Source organism: Phacochoerus africanus, chromosome 3 (assembly GCF_016906955.1).
Source record: "Phacochoerus africanus isolate WHEZ1 chromosome 3, ROS_Pafr_v1, whole genome shotgun sequence".
Taxonomy (NCBI): Eukaryota; Metazoa; Chordata; class Mammalia; order Artiodactyla; family Suidae; genus Phacochoerus; species Phacochoerus africanus.
Window position 1 is genome coordinate 66,387,174 of NC_062546.1, and position 18,596 is coordinate 66,405,769.

Sequence of the window (18,596 nt, forward strand, 5' to 3'; positions counted from 1 at the left end):
ATAACCACACTAAGAATTCCTCTAAGTAATATTCTTCAGGAGTCCAGGCAAAGTCACATTGATAGGTAAGGACACCAGTTAATTGTCCTCAGGGCTCTGCAGAGGGAACTGCTCTGGTGATGTTTCACACTTAGGGTGAGACTGCCAATAGCACCAAGGACTTCATGGCCAAAGAAGTCAAGTCAGCAGGACACCATTTGAATTCAGCCATGGATTGACCACTCTTGCCCAAACAATTTTCTTATTGAACATTCCACTTGGAATAGTCTATAACTTTAACTTCTCAGTATTGGTGACAGGCTGGCCCACACTATTAATGCTGATCATGGCCAGTCCTGGACAACATTTTGAAGGGGACTGTTTCCCTATGGCACCCTCTCTACACCCTTTCAGGGCCCTTTTCCCTCTCTACCTGCTCCAATCATCACGTCCCTCTAGTCCATAACCTTACCAGCTCACCTTTATTAAAAATAAAATTAAGATGGTTATTTTTATTATTTCAGCCATGGGACTCTTGTCCAAACGAAATCTTAGTTGAAAACAAAAAAAGAAACAAGTCTAATCTCTCAAGAGTATAAGAACTAAAGGTCTAGAATCATATTAACTCAATGACGCTTATACCTCAGTGAGGAATCTTTCTAGGTCTTATGCCATGGTCCACTTTGTTTCAAAGATTTCACAGACAACGACAATAACTCAAGTGACCTTCTCTCTGAATTCTTCTGTGTTAACAGCCTACTAACACAGTCTAAGTCCAACACATCTTTGTTTTTTACATGTGGGTTAATTTCTCAGCTCAGCTAAACTATAAATTCCCTCAGGGCAGGTACTTCATTTTAGACATCTTTTGTGATTTTTGTTTAAGTAGAAGATCCCATTTGTTGTAAATAATTCACCAAAAGTGGACCTTAGAAACAATTCTCATCAAGTTAAAGGAAAACAGAAAGAGAAAGATAAGGCAGAAGATATTAAGTTTTATGAGACCAGCTGCCTGCTTTCCTTTACACCTCCAGCTTTGGGTGATAGAACAATGGTTAGTAGAGAACAAGAATTGGACAGCCTCAGCCTGCTGTGTGACTGTGGGAAATTTTATTTACCTCTCTGTGCTTCAATTTCCTAATCTGTTAAAGAAGATAAGGACCTCATCAGCTGCTCGTGAGGATTTAGTGATATTTTGTATTGAAAGCACATGGTGGAGCCACAGTAACTTTCAGTCTCATTCCATTTGAACCTTATAGGATTATGGTGAGGTATAAATGAGACAATATGGAGTCCTCAGCACAGTGCCAGTCCAATAGTAATTTGCCAATCAATGAAGTGATAATAGCAACAATAGTAAATAACTGGGGGGATCCTGAGACTAGGGAATAAACAGATCTAAATCCAGTGTAAGCATATTTATTACAAAGTGAAAAATGTCAGCAGCAAGGAAAAAGTCACACATTTTTCCTGACTTCAATCATCTTTGAGCCTCTTTTCAATCACTAAAGGTAGGGTAATCTGATAAACCATCTTTCCCAATACAGTCCCCCCACTCCTTTTCCTTTTGGCTTTTTAGGGCTGCACCCATGGCATATGGAGGTTCCCAGGCTAGGGGTTGAATAGGAGCTGCAGCTGCTGGCCTTTGCCACAGCAGATCCAAGTCGAGTCTGCAACCTACACCACAGCTCATGACAATGTCAGGATCTTTAATCTACTGAGTGAGGCCAAGGATCAAACCTGCATCCTCATGGATATTAGTCGGGTTCATTTCTGCTAGTCACAGCAGGAACTCCAATACAGTCCCATTTTGAGCCTGTTGACCACAAATCATTGCTAATAGCAGAGCCTTTGACTCCCCAAAATGTACAGGCTAGGACAACAAATTTCATGTTTACCCACTAGAAGAACTTTCTCAAGTGATCCTCTGCCTCATTAATATGCACTGTTTCAGATGACAAAAAAAAAAGATCATTTTCTTCAAGTATTACAGGCCTCCAATTTTCCTAAAAATCAGATTGAAATACCCCAAATGTATTTTCCTTGTGACAAGTTTCAGTGTATCTTCTCTGCCTCTGTCCTCAAGATAATTATTTGAGATTCCAGTTTTTCTGATGTAAAGATTATTGGGAGGCATAGAATTAAGCAGGAGGAGAAGCTAGATGGAATTGAAGAGATTCTATGAGAAAAAACATGAGCAGGGCCTGGAATCAACATCACATGGGAGAAGAGGGACTGAAATATTGAGAAGGGAAATTCTTTAGCAGTGGATCCATTTTCCTGCATAGGTGTTCATTTCTACCTTCTTTTTTCCTCCCTGCATTATGATTAGCACCTATTGCAGCCAGCATGGTGATACAAGACACAGACTCTGGAGCCACACAGCCTCAGCTCAGGCTCCAACATGCACTAGCTGTGTAATTTTGAGCAAGTTACTTAAGTTCTCCAAGCCTCATTTCCTTCCTGTGGTAAAACAGAGCTAATCATCTACCTCATGGGATTGATATCAAGATTAAACTAGATAATATGTGTAAAGCTCTTACTCAGAATGGTGCCTAGTGCTTAGTAAGTGCTTTTGTGCTAACTTTTGTCTATTTCAGGACTCGTCATAATGTTAGAATAGATATGGGGTTCATCCTGATTCCAGTGTTCTATCAAATTTAGTTTGATCCATCTTCTACAGTAATAGTGTTTTTATTACTATCATTTTCTTTGAAATCACTCTACTGAATGTTTTTATTTTAGTGTGTTGTCTCATTGAATTTGCATTGATCACTGCTTATTTTCACACATATGACTAAAAACAGCTCAAAAAAACACACACTCAATAAAAGTAAAAGATGAGCTTTCGATTTAATTGTAAGAAAAATTAAAATAACTAGTGGTAAAATAAAAACCCTTTCATGGGTTCCATAGTGTAAAGGGAGTGGTATTTCTATCATTGTTATATGCTATCTTCAATCTTTATTATAGACTGCTTTAGACTGATGTGATATGTACATATTTTGGTGGGTGAAGAAGAAATGAGACTGACCATTTAAAAGAAATGAGATGGGAGTTCTCGTCGTGGCTCAGTGGAAACAAATCTGAGTAGCATCCATGAGGATGTAGGTTCAATCCCTGGCCTTGCTCAGTGGGTTAAGGATCTGGTGTTGCCGTGAGCTGTGGTGTGGGTTGCAGCCACGGCTCGGATTTGACATTGCTGTGGCTGTGGCTGTGGCCAGTGGCTAGAGCTCCGATTCAACCCCTAACCTGGGAACCTCCATATGTCATGGGTACAGTCCTAAAAGACAAAAATAAAAATAAATAAAAGAAAATAAAAGAGAAGGTTTAGAAAGAATCCCACGTCATGGCTAGAATAATGTCCATGTTTCCCAAGGAGAACAGTATGAAGAACTAATTGTTTTCAAATGTAAGATTCAAACAAGATTGTGATTTAAATTGTATAAATTGTATAAAGTATAATTAGTGCCACTGACATAAATTAGAGGTAAAAGACCTGCTGGGTCATGCATGTGTACTTTTAGCCAGGTACCATGGAGACAGGCACCATAGAAACAGGTAAATCTCATGTTTTATTTTTTAAGCCCTTAAATTTATTATGCAATTACCTTAGCTTTGTACATATAGATCTGCAGGGAAACCATGAGATAATTGTCTAGATAATTCTAAAATTTAAAGGCATATTCTTTTTCTCTTTAGAAAGAATATGAGTTTTGACTCAATGGAATGGCAATTATCTCAGTTTCTCAAAGAAGCTGTAAAAAAAGATGTTGGCAGATGTTAAAATCAGGTGGTTTCTGTTGATTAATCTCTAGGGACCGGTATGATGGAGGAGACTCAAAATAAATAAATCACAGTAGTTAAGGTGACCCACTCCCTCTTTAAGGCCTTATCTAATGTAGCAAGTGTCACTGAAACATTCAAAAAGCCATATTTTTCCCCTATAGAAATCTAAGACGGCAACAATTGAACCCAGACAAAAATTTCAAGATCAAAAGTGTCTCCTGAATAATCAAAAAGGGATGAAAGAAAATGTAATGTGTTTGCATGGTGTTAAGTACTAAATTCAGTTCCTTGAAAAGTGACAATCCACAGACCATATTTGTGGAACCATGTTTAATTAGCTAACATATCTGATTCCCCAAGCAGTTGCCACAAAGAGGAGTTGTTTTGTGTTTTCTCAGATTTCCCATTTGGCCGGCTTTTATATCTTACTCTGGGACCACAATCATAATATCAAAGCAGGAGTGAGATTCCTTCTGATTCTACTTTTTGATCCAATTAATGGATTCATCTACACCCTAGCATCACAGGACTGATCCTTCTGGGCCTTTCCTGATTGTGCCACCCAAGGAGTGGTTTCATGAGGAGTCTAAAAGTTACCACCCAAGGAATTCTTAGAATCATTCTTCTTACCACAACTGCTGCCACCATCTCAAAAATGGGTTTAAGTTCCTTCTGGCAGAGGTCTGTTGAGAAGTAGCAGAGATCAATTGACTTTAAGGGCAATGGCCTTGGTTTTCCTTGGCCTTGGTTTTATCCCTCATCCTCATAAAATTGAGACTACTAATGAAGTTATGGTAACATTAATGTCCAAATTATGTAGGTTGTTTCCCCCATTCCTAGCCCCTGATCTTCACTGCTGTTGTATCTTAGTGTCTTCTCAATGTATTTCCATATGAGAAGATATCAGGAAGTACTGCTTTATATGAGGCTTTAGTCATGTAATGATTTATCCTGATTACAGAAAAGCAGTGCACCGAGACTGTAGCCATTGCTCTGAATCATGCTGGCCAAGGGTCACTGCATCCTTCCCTTTAAAATACCTGCTTTGTTTGCACCGAAGAAAAAGAAATAACCCTACTCAGAGCTCCTTTGTTCAGAAAGGCTGCTTGCTTGATATATGTTCTCTAATCTATTTAGAGGGGGGACTTGTTCCTTTGTTTAAGGTCTAATGGGATTTCCCCTGGGTGAAGTTTAATGGGATTAGGCAACAGAAGGTTGTGGAAGATTTCATCATCATCTTTCAATCTCTGCCCCAGAAAAGGTTATAAAAAGGATAAAGACGAACCCTCCTTTTGCTATAAACACTCAATTGAGTGTCCCTACAGATCAGCTATGGGTTGTGGGCCAAATCCATCTTCGTACCTTCCCATCATCGAACAAGCTATTCCAAGTCTGAGACTCAGGACTGCCTGAACTAAAATTTCCACTTTCTGGAAAAAAACTAAAAGAAAGTGGTGTAGGGAATATTTAAATTTTCTGAGTGTTGTATTTAATAGAGAAAAAAAAAATACATGAAATCATTTGATCCACTTCTATCTCTTCTTAGTGTAGTGCAATATTTGCCTCTGTGAGAATTTTTTTTTTTCTTTTTAGGGCCACACCCACCCAAGTCCCCAGGGTAGGGGCTGAAATGGAGCTGTAGCCACCAGCCTACAGACTACAGCACTACAGAAACACAGGATCCGAGCCACATCTGTGACCTACACCACAGCTCAAGGCAATGCCTTAACCCACGGAGCGAGACCAGGGATCGAACACTCATCCTCATAGATCCTAGTCAGGTTCATTAACAGTTGAGCCATAAAGGGAACTCCTGCCTCTGTAAGATTCAAATAAGAGAAATGGTCACTACTTGATGAATGAATCTCCTAATTTTCTAAGAAAAAGTCTAGTAATGTTCTTCTCTCTAGTGCACTGGTAAAATTACTCTTTACTGCTTTTTCAGTTATTTATCTCTTGGACAATATCCATTTCATCGATTTCTAGTTTAACTGAGAGAAGAATTAAGTTGGCTTTTTCACTATTGTCTCTAAAACTCATCAAAGTGAACAAAGAGTACAAAAAACAAGAGAGAAAGAGAAGAAAAAGAAAGAAGGAAAGGAAGAAAGGAAGGAAGGAAGGAAGGAAGGAAGGAAGGAAGGAAGGAAGGAAGGAAGGAAGAAAGAAAGAAAGAAAGAAAGAAAGAAAGAAAGAAAGAAAGAAAGAAAGAAAGAAAGAAAGAAAGAAAGGAAGGAAGGAAGGAAGGAAGGAAGGAAGGAAGAAAGAAAGGAAGAAAGAAAGAAAGAGAAAAGACTCTCTCTTCAGTGAAGCTAGGAAATGGCTACAACCACATACCACTAAGAAAGAATAGCAGCCAAATCTAACAGGACAATCCCAAGGGCAGACGCATACTCTGTGGAGTTCTGGCTGTAACTCAGCTATAGTGGAGACTGCTGGTTGTCCACTTGACAGGCATTCCTCACACCCACTCCCTCCGTCTGCATGCCTCTGTCCCAGGATTTATTCTTTGCCAACAGATCCTGGGTTTGTGTAAATATGAGGTCATCATGAACTTCAGAGATTAATTATGATTAGTCTTAGCCCAGCATCATGGCTGATTTGAGGTTGAGAAGTGACACAATTCTAGGAAATGGACATGACAGGGTTCTTCTGGGTGACTTTTGTTCACTTTAAAAAGAAACACAGACAGGTGAACTCCTTCACTGACTCTGAATATTATTATCTGCAGTGACCCTGATAATATAGCAACTGTCTCAGGACCATGAAGGGAGCCAGCGTGGGGGGGAAGCCAACAAGTAGAATTTGGCAGTCAGGTATAAATAATCAGTCCATTCAGATCCCTCATTAATGATAAGCAAATGTATGCACTATAGTTTTAGATAAGAATTTAAATGCTTGAAAAGTGTAGAAATAATATGTTAACAAAATCCTGATGGTGGAGAATGGTGGGAAAAAATGTAATTGGACTATTTCTAATCTTTCATATTGGGGAGTTGATTGATACTGCTTAAATAAAAAAATGGATGTTTAAATACATTATTTCAAGATAAAAATATCCATAAGAAAAATCTGAATTAATAACAGAACAACTAAAATCAAGAGATAGAGGGGAAGAGGAAAGGGGAAGAAAATATGTCCCAGTTTCCTCACTGTTTAAAGGGAAAAGTTAATTGCACCCTGTAAAACTGAGAGAGAGAGGGGAACATTAAGATAATTGATAAATTTATAAACATTGAGTCTACAGGATCTAAAAGCAGAGTACCCTTGAAGCTACTGGCTGGGAAACATACCCCAAACAAAACATAGCTAAATCATTGATAAAAAAATAGATAATTTAGAAAGCAAGAACAACAAATCGCACAAAAACTAAGAACAAATATATCTATCATGTCAATAAATCCAAATAGGATAAACTCGACTAATAATTGAAAGACTCTCAGATTGGAGGAAACCCTTAAGAGCTTAGGGCACAAGTGAAGTGCTATCCAGGTATAAGTAGGGAGAATATCCCTTCTGTTCCTGGTTTTAAGGTGTGCTTTTCCATTTAGTCCCCAAAGCTCCACTGCCTGTGCTAAGAATCTCACAAAGTCTTTCATGAAAACATTTTCTTCAGCTTAAGGCTCTACACCTTTCTTTTAATAATCAAGATTCCATTTCAAGCTGGTTCCGAGAGACACCATGTCATCCTTCTCTATTGCCCCAACTTTCCCAATCTTTTTCCTGGAGCCAATACAAAAATTTATTTCCCTTTCTTCACACCCTTAAAGAAAAGTCTCTGCATCCATCAAGTTGTAAGCTACTGACTACCCATTTTATTCAAGAACATAAAGACTTTATTTTTAAAATGGGGCAGTTGGGATACTCTGTCACACTAGTATCATAAGAGTTCTTCTGAATTAATTCCACACCAATGTGCTAGGTGATGAACCAGGGCTGGCACTACAAAGCTAACTAAGTCATGATGATGCTATAGGGTGCATGTTATAGGATATGAGATTTACAATTAGGCTGAAAAATAATAGACATATTCCATGGTATAGAAATGAAGGTTACTGCAGTTAGGTGGACACATCAGTTTTAATGTTTCAGCTGAATGAGTGGGTGAATTCATTAAAATAACACACTTCTACAGAGGAAAGCAGGTTGAATGATTATAAGAAATATTTTAAAGCTCAGTGGGTATATTTTTTCAAATTGGAAAATCACAGATGGGTCAAATTCCATTTCAGCTTTTAAAGAGAGGTTCTCCACCTCAGTGAGGACATCTGGATGATGCAATCAGATGTTGACTATGTTGCAATTCCTTAGCAATAATAGTTAAAGTGTAGTCATTTGAGAATGATTTACCTAACACAAACCAGAACAGGTTCAGGGCTATCTATATAACATCAGTCTCCCTTGCGTTTTGGTATGCTTTATTGAGCTTAAATAAAAGGGATTTAGGTATAATTACTCCTCAGAGAATCTCAAATAAATCTGTGTATACCAATGGGCATGTGTATAAACCATTGGTTTAAATGCTAATGCTCGGAAAACAAACTAGACCAATTTGCAAAGGCACTGAAACCAAATGAAAGAATGAGAAGGATAGACCAAGATGCTGCCATGAGAATGCTTGGATTTCCCTAGAAAATCTAAAGAAGCTATGATTTTTTTTTTCTAAGAAAATAAACACCTGGGAAAACTACCAAGAACAACGTGCAAATCCTCTTCTTTTGTTTGTCCAAGTAACTGAGCTGGCCCACCCCAAGGGGCATAAAATCTGTGGAATTTGTGTTCCCTTGGAGGTAGAATACAAACCCTGAGTAAGCTAGGACTGCAGTCTTTTGTAACCAACTATAATTTTATTGATTTTCATCTGTTACCCAAGTCTTGTTAAGAGAGATGAGAGGTCTGCCAAAGCAAATAGAAAGATGCATAGACTGCCACCTGAATTTTATGTTATATAGGTTACGCCTATTGATGGAATTTGAAATTGGAGGTTGCCAAGAAGCCAAGAGGAAAGTTCAGAATGATATATGTTTTCAGAGGACAAAGAGTACTCCTTTTTCTAATTTCTGTGTTTTTCCCCCCATGGAAATTTTTCCTTCTTTTGGTAATAAAATACAACACATGATTAATTTATCAATGAAAATGATGATTTTTAGTATTGTGGGCTAAGGCTAAATATGATCAGTCCTCTTTGACTTTTTTTTTTCCCCTGTATAAATTCTAGTGACAGCTGAGTTTTATTATACTTAATTTTCCTTTTAAGACATAGAAAACAGTCAGGACTTTTTCTTTAAAGTTAAAATCATTTAACACTTCATTAAAAAAATATAAATTTCTACAGATGTTAAAGCTAAAACTTTTTTTTATTGCTATTTTGTATTTTATGGAAGTTTAGGATCCATATTTACAGGAAACCTCTATAAACCAATCTTAACTGGCAATCACCAGCGACTCTCCTATTTCCATCTACTTCTTTTATTCATGCATTGACTATTCAATATAGATCATATTTTTATATAAAGTATCTCAGATATTTTAAAATATCAATTCCCTTGGCCTCTTCTCCCTAGTTTAATTCCTTAGAGTACCTAAACTTTCCTCTGTTTTTACACATCTGGACATTGTTATACAGAGGAATAATCTGCCTCAAAGAATATCTGCTTAAAAGGATGCATGTGAAAATGCTGTAAGAAATTCAGCTGCTATATGTGACATTTATTTATTGAATTTTAATCACACTCTAAATCTAATAGAACTCTCCTTACCATATAGATGAGAATACAGAAGATAACGTTATTTTAGTAATAAAAATAGAAGCTCCATAAATTTATTGAGAAAGTATTTGGCTTCAGATGCTTGCTGGGAATACAAAGATGAAAGAACACAATCTCTGTCATCAAAGTGCTTAGAGATAAATGGAAGAGGACCCCATCAACAGATAATTGCAAGGGTCTAAGATCTGTGTCAAGATCTTCAGTCTTATGAGGTCACGGAAAGGCCCCTAAACCAAATAGGGAATCAGAAGTACATCTCTGAAGGCACGATGCCTTATCCTGAACTTTGAATACTGCTTATGAAGAGTTACATAGGAGAGCTAGGGGTGGACAGGGCTCTCCAGGAAAACAGGGCACCATGAGCAAGGCCTCAAGGCCAGAATCGGTGTGTCCACTGGGGAGCACTCAGCAGTTCTGAGTTGCTTACCAAAACCATGGAAGGGAAGTGGGGTAAAAGATGACACTGAAAATAAAGGAAGAGTCTGGTCCAAAGAACTTATGCTTTATTCTGTAGAGGATAATGGCCTATGAAAGGGTTGAATCCTGAAAGGGTCATTTTAGGTTTGTATTTATTTGGTGAGTTAGTTAATTATTTGGAGCCTCAGTTTCCTTATTTGTAAAGTTTGTCAGGAGAAGGGTAGAAAAGATTAATTTTTGATACCCTTCTGATTCAAAGATTTGGAAAATGATTTAAAGCAAGAAAAAACTTACCCTTCAATAGATGGTCATAAAAGTTAAAACTAGACAGAGCTTTGTCCTGATATGAGACCGTAATTCCATTTCTCCCATGCTCCTCAGGTACAAAAACCTGTGTAAACCAAAGGGGCTTCCAGGGCTGTGTGTGTGTGTGTGTGTGTGTGTGTGTGCACGTGCGCACATGCACCTGCATTGGTAAGGGCAAAGTGGGGGCAGGGAGAAAAGCTAGAGTTTACTGTTGAAAGTGACATATATATCTTTCACTAAAGCTAAAGGAAATTCAAGGAAAATCTAATGATAAATGCTTTGATAATCCATAAGTATTGCTATCATTACTGGCTTAGGAAAAATGGCTAGAGATGTTCTTGAAATATATTTTTATGCAAGCTCTTTGTTTCCAGAATATTTTTTCCTGTTTGAAAGGCATCAGAAAATAATTGATCATCTGCCTCCTTCTGTTGAATTTATGTGCAGATCAACATTCTTGGATTGTTTCTCTTTTCTTTCAGTGCTGCTTGACAAGCTGGAGAACAGTCGTAAGTATTCATCTTCAAAAATGCCTTTGTCCTTCAGGGCAAGTTTTCAACAAAGGTCTGAAAGTTATTAACGCTTCAACCAACCCTCCTCTACCACAACACATGTATGTTCAAAACACCAAAGAATCTTCTCTCGCTCTCTCTCTCACACACACACACACCTCCCCAAGCACATAATAGACCTGCCTTCTCCTCCTAACATCTGATCTTTGTTTGTGTTTGTTTATTTGTTTGCCATACCCATGGCATGTGAAAGTTCCTGGGCCAGGGACTGAAACTGAGCCACAGCTATGACCTGCACCACAGCTGCAGCAACACCAGATCCTTAGCCCACTGTGCCACAGGGGAACTTCCTGACCTTGTTTTAAAGTATAGTGTAGTAGTTTATAAAGTTGATAACAAATGCCTCAAGATATGTATTGATATTCTTTGTAAACCAGTCAAAAATCATTTAAAATCAGGTGTAAACTGTCTGGACCACTGCCTCAAACCTGCTCATTTTGTCCCTTTTTAGTACCTATTTTTGTGAGGATTTTTTTGTGTATGTGAATCTACTGGAAATTAGTTGCAATTATCTACTTTTATCATATACTGACCTATTTAATGCTCATTGAAATGACTTATGTACTTTGAAGGAAAATGCCACTTTTGCTGAAATTGGCAATGAAAACATTCATTCTCTATTGTAGCCCTCTCTATTTGAATAAAGCCCTTGCATAAATGTATATGATGGATTTAAAAGAAATATAAGCCATATATGTGCCCATGTCATTGAAAATTATGCAACACATTATCTATAGGTAATAATTTTATATACAGAGCCAGATGTGAAAATGAGTGTCCATGACTGAAGTACATGCTCAGATATACTTCTGTCATGGAGGCACTGTGGTGTCCAGAAAGCACAACAGAAGAAAGAATATAATATTGTTTAATTCTTGCCTAGACTGTGTTCTTCCGTATTTGTTTCAGTACATGTATAGCCTATCTGTTTGCATCAGAACAATGGCTGGCTGGTTATAAACTCAGTATACAAATTATCAGCTGTCTTGGGTCTGCCTTTGATCCACAGCCTTCCACTTCAGGCATTCAGCACAGTAGGTGCCAAGTAGTATCAATCATTCTATTTTTGCTGTGTCCCTGGTAAGGATGGCATTTGTTTTCCTGATTCAGAAGATAAGCCAGACATAACTGGGGGAAAAAAATGTGAGTGTGAAAAAACCAAGCCTTGTTGAAATTTTTTTTGAAGTAAAAATGCAACATGTTAAACATCTTTTATTAAGTGGAATTATAGTAAAATTTTAATTATCTGAAAAAAATGGGAAAAGCATGACCTAAAGTGATAGAGAATGAAAAAGAAATTTGAATTTTACTCTAAAGCCAAGTGTCATTTTGTGTAAGCAGCTGAATTAATTGCCTGATTGCTTGCTCAGGTAGACCGTTTCCACTGCACTTGCTCTCATGAAGACTGTCTTTGTTCCAGGGCTATCAGGTCTATTCCACAGACCTCTTCAGGCTGGAAACAGGTTTCCATTTAGAAATTAAACACTGCTTTTCCCATTTTCATACATAAATTGAAATCTGCAAATAGCTTCAGTGGTTTATGTTTTTCTTCTCAAGAAACCAATTTTTTTCAATAGATGCTGAGCCTAACAAATGCTCCCAGAGCCTGTTCTAATCTGGAAATTATTCATAAGCAGTCTGGGTTAAACCAAATCATTTTCCCAAACAAAAAGCTCAAACGATATGTATGTCTCCGTATGTGATGAGGACCTTTGAACTTGTGACTCTAGAATTCCACCCATGACATGCAGAAACAGTATCTGAAAACATTATTTATAGAAAAATGTTCCTAAGGCTTGCACAGCTTTCGACTGGCCCCTGAACAGAAACTATTAGCCCTTCCCAACCAGAGTACACCAGAAACAACCTACCTACAAAGAATAAACCTAAAATAGTGCCACAGGAGAACTGTGAAATACATTTTCCCAGTCCCAACAAAGCCACAAATTTCAGGGAGCTAAAATTTTCAACTGAGTGAAATGCAAGAAGCTGCTTTTTCAAAATTGGATCAAAGCTGGACATGAGTAGAGACAGAATTCCCAACAAAGCTAGTCAGGAAGCCAGCCCAGATGAAAGGCAAGGGGAAATAATGCCACCTCTTGATGGGTGGTATGGTGTGCTGCTCCTAGAAAAGGAACTGATGGAGGCTGTCTTTGGAGATTGCCTACCACAAGGTCTGTGAACAAGACATACAGTCTCATTCACCAAAACCTTATATTCTAATCACTTCTTATAAACTTTGATGGGTTCATAAAGAAGAGAAATTCATATATTTCTCATGATTGTCTTTTGTCCTCTTTGCCCTTTCTCCAATGAACTGAACTATTATTAAATACTACTAAATGTCTACTAGACACATGCACCAGGCTATAACCATGGCATGCACCCTGCATACATGTAGCCTTTTCCTCCTCTATTAATTCTTCATCTTATTTAATAGTATTGCTTTCTCTCACTCTCTCTCTCTCTCTCCTTTTATTTATTTGTTATTATTATTATTATTTTGGTCTTTTTAGGGCCTCACTTTCAGCATATGGAAGTTCCCAGGCTAGGGGTCAAATCGGAGCTGTAGCTGCTGGCCTATGCCTTAGCCAAGGCAACGTGGGATCTGAGCCATGTCTGTGACCTACACCACAGCTCACAGTAACACAAGATCCTCCACCCACTGAGCTGAGCCAGGGATCAAACCCAAGTCCTCATGGATACTAGTTGGGTTCCTTATCCCTGACCCATAATGGAAACTGCCTAATAGTATTGCTTTCTATCCAGCCACCAAAGCTAGTTATCCTGAATTTATTCCTCTCCCCATCAGATACCATTTCAAGTCTAAGTGCTGTCAATTCTAACTTTTATCCTCATCTTCACTAACACTGTCTTAGGGTTTAGGTATCTGTAGCACCTCATCTCAAACTACAGAAGAAGCTACAATTAATTGTTTTACAACTGTAACTGCAACTCCAACCATACCACATCCCTCTTCAGACATTTTCAAGCAGCTTGCCATGGCCAGACTCTCAAAAGCTCTATGACTTTCTATGGCCAATGACCTTGACTTGCTTGACAGGCTCATCTCTCCCAAAGTTGTCCTTTTCTCACTTGTGCCTTAAGCTTCAGTTGCATAAAATGACTTATTGGCTGAACATAGCATGTAGTCCTGGTTATACTACTCCCCAATGAACACATTGGTTCCAGTTGGTTCCTGGGTTCCAGATCTCAGCCCAAATGTCACATGGGCACCTGGGCTTCAGTCCAAGCTTACCACATACTAACTGGGCACTGTTGGGGGAGACACTTAGCTTTTCTAATTCTTATTATTATTCTCACTCATAGAAGTCTTCACATACAAACTCCCTCAGAAAAGTCATTGTAACTATTAAAAGGAGTGCTATCTCTAAAATGTGTTTACAGTGCCTGACAGATGATAAGCACTAGTAAATATAACATTATTACAATATTACGTACAAATGTACACAAAGGGATTTTATTCAATAGAAGAAAATGTTCTGGTGGGAATCAGACATACTAGGTTGAAAGCAAAGACATAGACATGTGGCATTTGTTTATGTCATGGGGCAGTGAGAGGAAACAGCTCATCAGTTATCCTTTTGAGCTAGAGAGGAATCAAGTTGATGTCTATTGCTCTTTGGTTCTCATTTGTTATTCTCTCTAGTGGATGAAATGGAGCATGATGTAGCTTTAGGGGCCAAAGAGCACAGTCAAGTATATATTTTCTCCTTGGATACTGAAATCAATCAGAAAACCTGGAAGATTGACTTTAGGCATTAGAGGAATTTCAGAGTGGGGTGTAATATCTAGTCTGCTGTGTAAGACAGACCCCTCCCGTCAGCTGATGATGATACATTTTTCTCCAAGTTTTGTTCTCTCACTCCCAGCTAGTGTCTAGCATTTCTGACTAAAATTTAACAGATGTCCCAGTTCATACCCATTTATTTATTGCTGAAATTGATACTGGTGCTTACAATGGGTGGTTTTTGCCATTAAAGCCAGTTTGTTCCAGATACACTTTATTGTTTTTGGTGTGTTTATTGGCCAATGGCTTTATGACCATTTTCAGTATTCTTTACAACCACCATCTGTAGCTAAAATGAATTTGAAGTTTTCCATTCCAAATACACCCTTGTGATGATCAAGTGAGGAACACATGATTTTGTTTTATGCTGACTATTCAGGTAATCGTACCCAAAGTAAAACTCTAAAATATAAAGTTTACAACTTTAATATTTAAATAAAAACATCCTATTAAACTAATTTTTCTTATATAAACATATGTTGGCAGTATTCAAAGCTTTCCAGAAAATTACTTCCAGTTCCTGACTTTATCTTTATATTATATTTTTATATATCTTAATGGATTCAGAATGTATACATGCAATAGATAACGTTTTTAAAATATCAATACTTAGGCTAAGTTTAAAGAAACTTGGATATTGTCAGAATATGTGGTGTTCTAGCCAATATTTATTTTGAAAACAGAAGAGTTTTACAAAAATAATAGGTTAAACAGTATTATGTAAATTCAGTTAGAAAATTTGAAAGCATGAGAATTTAAGATCACAGAGGCAAAGTAAAATTGTTAAAAAGTTATAAATATGCTGTTATAGACCTGTAAAATATTGGCAACAAGAGTGTAATTATTTCAAATTGAGGACATGTCTGCCTCCCCTTCTCCATCTTTTCCGTAATAAAACAAACCTATTTTTAAAATTATTCAAGGCATGCACTCAGAAGAATCAGAAAATATTGAGATCATTCTTGACCAATAGACTAAGAGGCATTGTTAAACTCATAGCCAAAACTATCTATGGTGGCAGTTTCAAATAGTGAATCATTGTGTAGGATTTCTAATCAGACAACCTAGAATTTAATCCCACCTATCATTTATTAGGCAAAAACCACTGGTTTTCTCATTTCTAAAGTAAGGGATAATAAGAAATGCCTCACAGTAAACTGAGATGATGTAAAATGTTTAAGTATATGTAAAATGTATGTGTATATGGCATAGAATAAGTGCCTACAGAAGTTAATAATTCATTTTATTGATATTTTGAACTTTGTGTTTTATATATATATATTTTACATATTTTATATGCTTAAGCTTCAAAATTTAAAGACATAAATGTATGTCTTTATGTTTAAAAATGAGCTTTTTGGTCAGTAACACAAACTTGGGTCTTGTTTTTTATTCAATCTGACAATCTTTATCCTTAAACTGATGTATTTAGACCATTCACTATTAATGTGATTATTGCTACTGGATAAAAATCTAACCTCTTGCTAGCTAGTTCTCTTTGTTCTATTTGTTCTTCATTTCTTTTTTTTCCTTTCTTCCTTTTCTTGGGCTAAGTATTCTTATGATTACATTTTAATCTCTATTGACTTATTAATTATACCTCTTTTTAAAATGTTTTTACTGTTTACCCTGGGATTTTCAATATACTTTTCAAATTAATTGGAGTCAACCATCAAATAATGCTTTACTACTTTACAAGTAATGTAAGGCCTTTACAACAGTATATTCCCAATACTTCCCACCTATCCTCTGTGCTATTATTGTCATATGCTTTACTTTTACATGTGCTGTATATCTTTTAACACATTTACAAGTGAAAAATAAGTTTTATCTCATTTTCATTCATTCTGTTCTTCATTTTCATAAGATGAGTTTTATCTCATCTTCATTCATTCATCCTATTCTTTCCATTTTTTGGTGTAGATCCAAGTTTCGGACTGATCTCATTTTCTTCTGCCTGAAGAACTTCCTTCAGTATTTTCTTATAGAGTATGACTATCAATGAATTCTCTTAGTTTTTGTTTGTCTTACAATTTAAAAAATTTTCTCTTTCACTTATTTTTACTAGATATAAAATTCTGGGTTTACCTTTCTCCCCAATACCTTAAATATGCCACTACATTTTCTTTCTGCTTGAATAGTTTCTGATGAGAAGTCTAATTCTGGTGAAAAGTCTGATGAGAAGTTTTAACCCTCCTGGTTGTTCTTCCATAGGGAAGGCCTTTTTCCCTTCTGGCTAACTTCAAGATTTTCTCTCTCATTTTCAGAAATTTGAATACTGTATGCCTGGGGTGTTTGTGTGTGTGTTATGCATGTGTGATATTGATCCTGCTTGGTGTTCTGCCAGCTTTTTGGATCTGTGGTTTTATGCCTATTACTGATTTCCTAGATTTCTCTGCCATTATTTTTGAAAATATTTCTCCTGCTCCATTTCTGCCCTCTTCTCCATGTATATATGTTACACTGTCTGAAACTGTCCCACAGTGGTCATTGAGCACTCTATTCTTTTGTATTAATTCTTATTTTTCTCTTTTTTCCCATTTTGGTTAATTTCTACTCATATATTATCAAGTTCACAGATTCTTTCCTTGGCTGTTTCGAGTCTATTGATGAGCTGTTGGAGGCCCTTATATCTTTATTCTTTTCCTTATAGTATTTTCATTTGATTATTTTGTTGTTTGTTGTTCTTTTAGTTACTCTAAGTGTACCCCAGGCTCCAAACTCCTCCAGTGGTACCTTATGTTTACAGTGTAGGCTGGTTTGACAGAGGTTCTTATTTTAATGTATATTCCCTCCCTAGGTTTTCATCTTCTCTTTGCACTGTTGCCTAATAAAGATCTGTTTCCTGCAGCTCTCCTGGCAGTTCCCCACTGCTATTTTTCACCAGGCTAGCCTGGTTGAGGGGTGGAGTGTGGAGAGTATTTGCTGGTGTTCTGATTAAGCCTGAGTCATAAGCAGGGCTCTGTCCCTGGGCCTGGGTGATGGCCTTCACAGGACTTTGTAGGAGAAACAGAAATATTCATGTGGTATCGCTCCCATAGGAAGGGTGCTTCTTTTTCATTTTTCTGTGCTCTTCCCCCAAATGGAGTAGATTTCCATCAGTACCCTAAGGTGACAGCTTTTGTTCCTCCTTTCTCTTTAGAAAAGCCTATAGGATGAACTATAGTGGAGACAGGAGATGGGTTTTGGCAGAGTTTGGGCAGTGGCTGCTATTCCCTTTCTCTGTCAGCACCATGAAAAAAGCTTTCTCAGGATTCTTCCAAGTCTTATGAGCACCGCAAGCAAGAATGTGCAAACACCTCTATATCTGCCACACCCAGGGGATTTACACTCTCACAGCAGCCCCACTCAGCCTCTAGCAATTTCTGAAAATATTTTTTTTTGTCTTTTTACTATTTCTTTGGGCTGCTCCCGCGGCATATGGAGGTTCCCAGGCTAGGGGTCGAATCGGAGCTGTAGCCACCGGCCTACTCCAGAGCCACAGCAACGCAGGATCCGAGCCGCGTCTGCAACCTACACCACAGCTCACGGCAACGCCGGATCGTTAACACACTGAGCAAGGGTAGGGACCGAACCCACAACCTCATGGTTCCTAGTCGGATTCGTTAACCACTGCACCATGACGGGAACTCCCTCTGAAAATATTTTAGTTGTATCTTTTTACTGTCTTATGTAGAGTCTGGCTGAATCTGTCACAGGTAAGTAAATGCTCAGATGCTATTTCTCCCTAAAGGTCTCTGTCTCTCTCCATATTTGAAGTTATTTGTTTGCCCTAAAGCCTCAATTCTCTGATGGGGTCCAGTTTCTTTCTTGTTGTAAGGGTGGAAATAACATTCTTTTTGGTTTTCTACATCTCCAAGCTGAAACCAGAAGACTTTTAATCATTAATTCAGTAATAACATAAATATATTCTATAAAGTAAGTATTAGGTGAAAATGTACTCTATAAAATAAATAT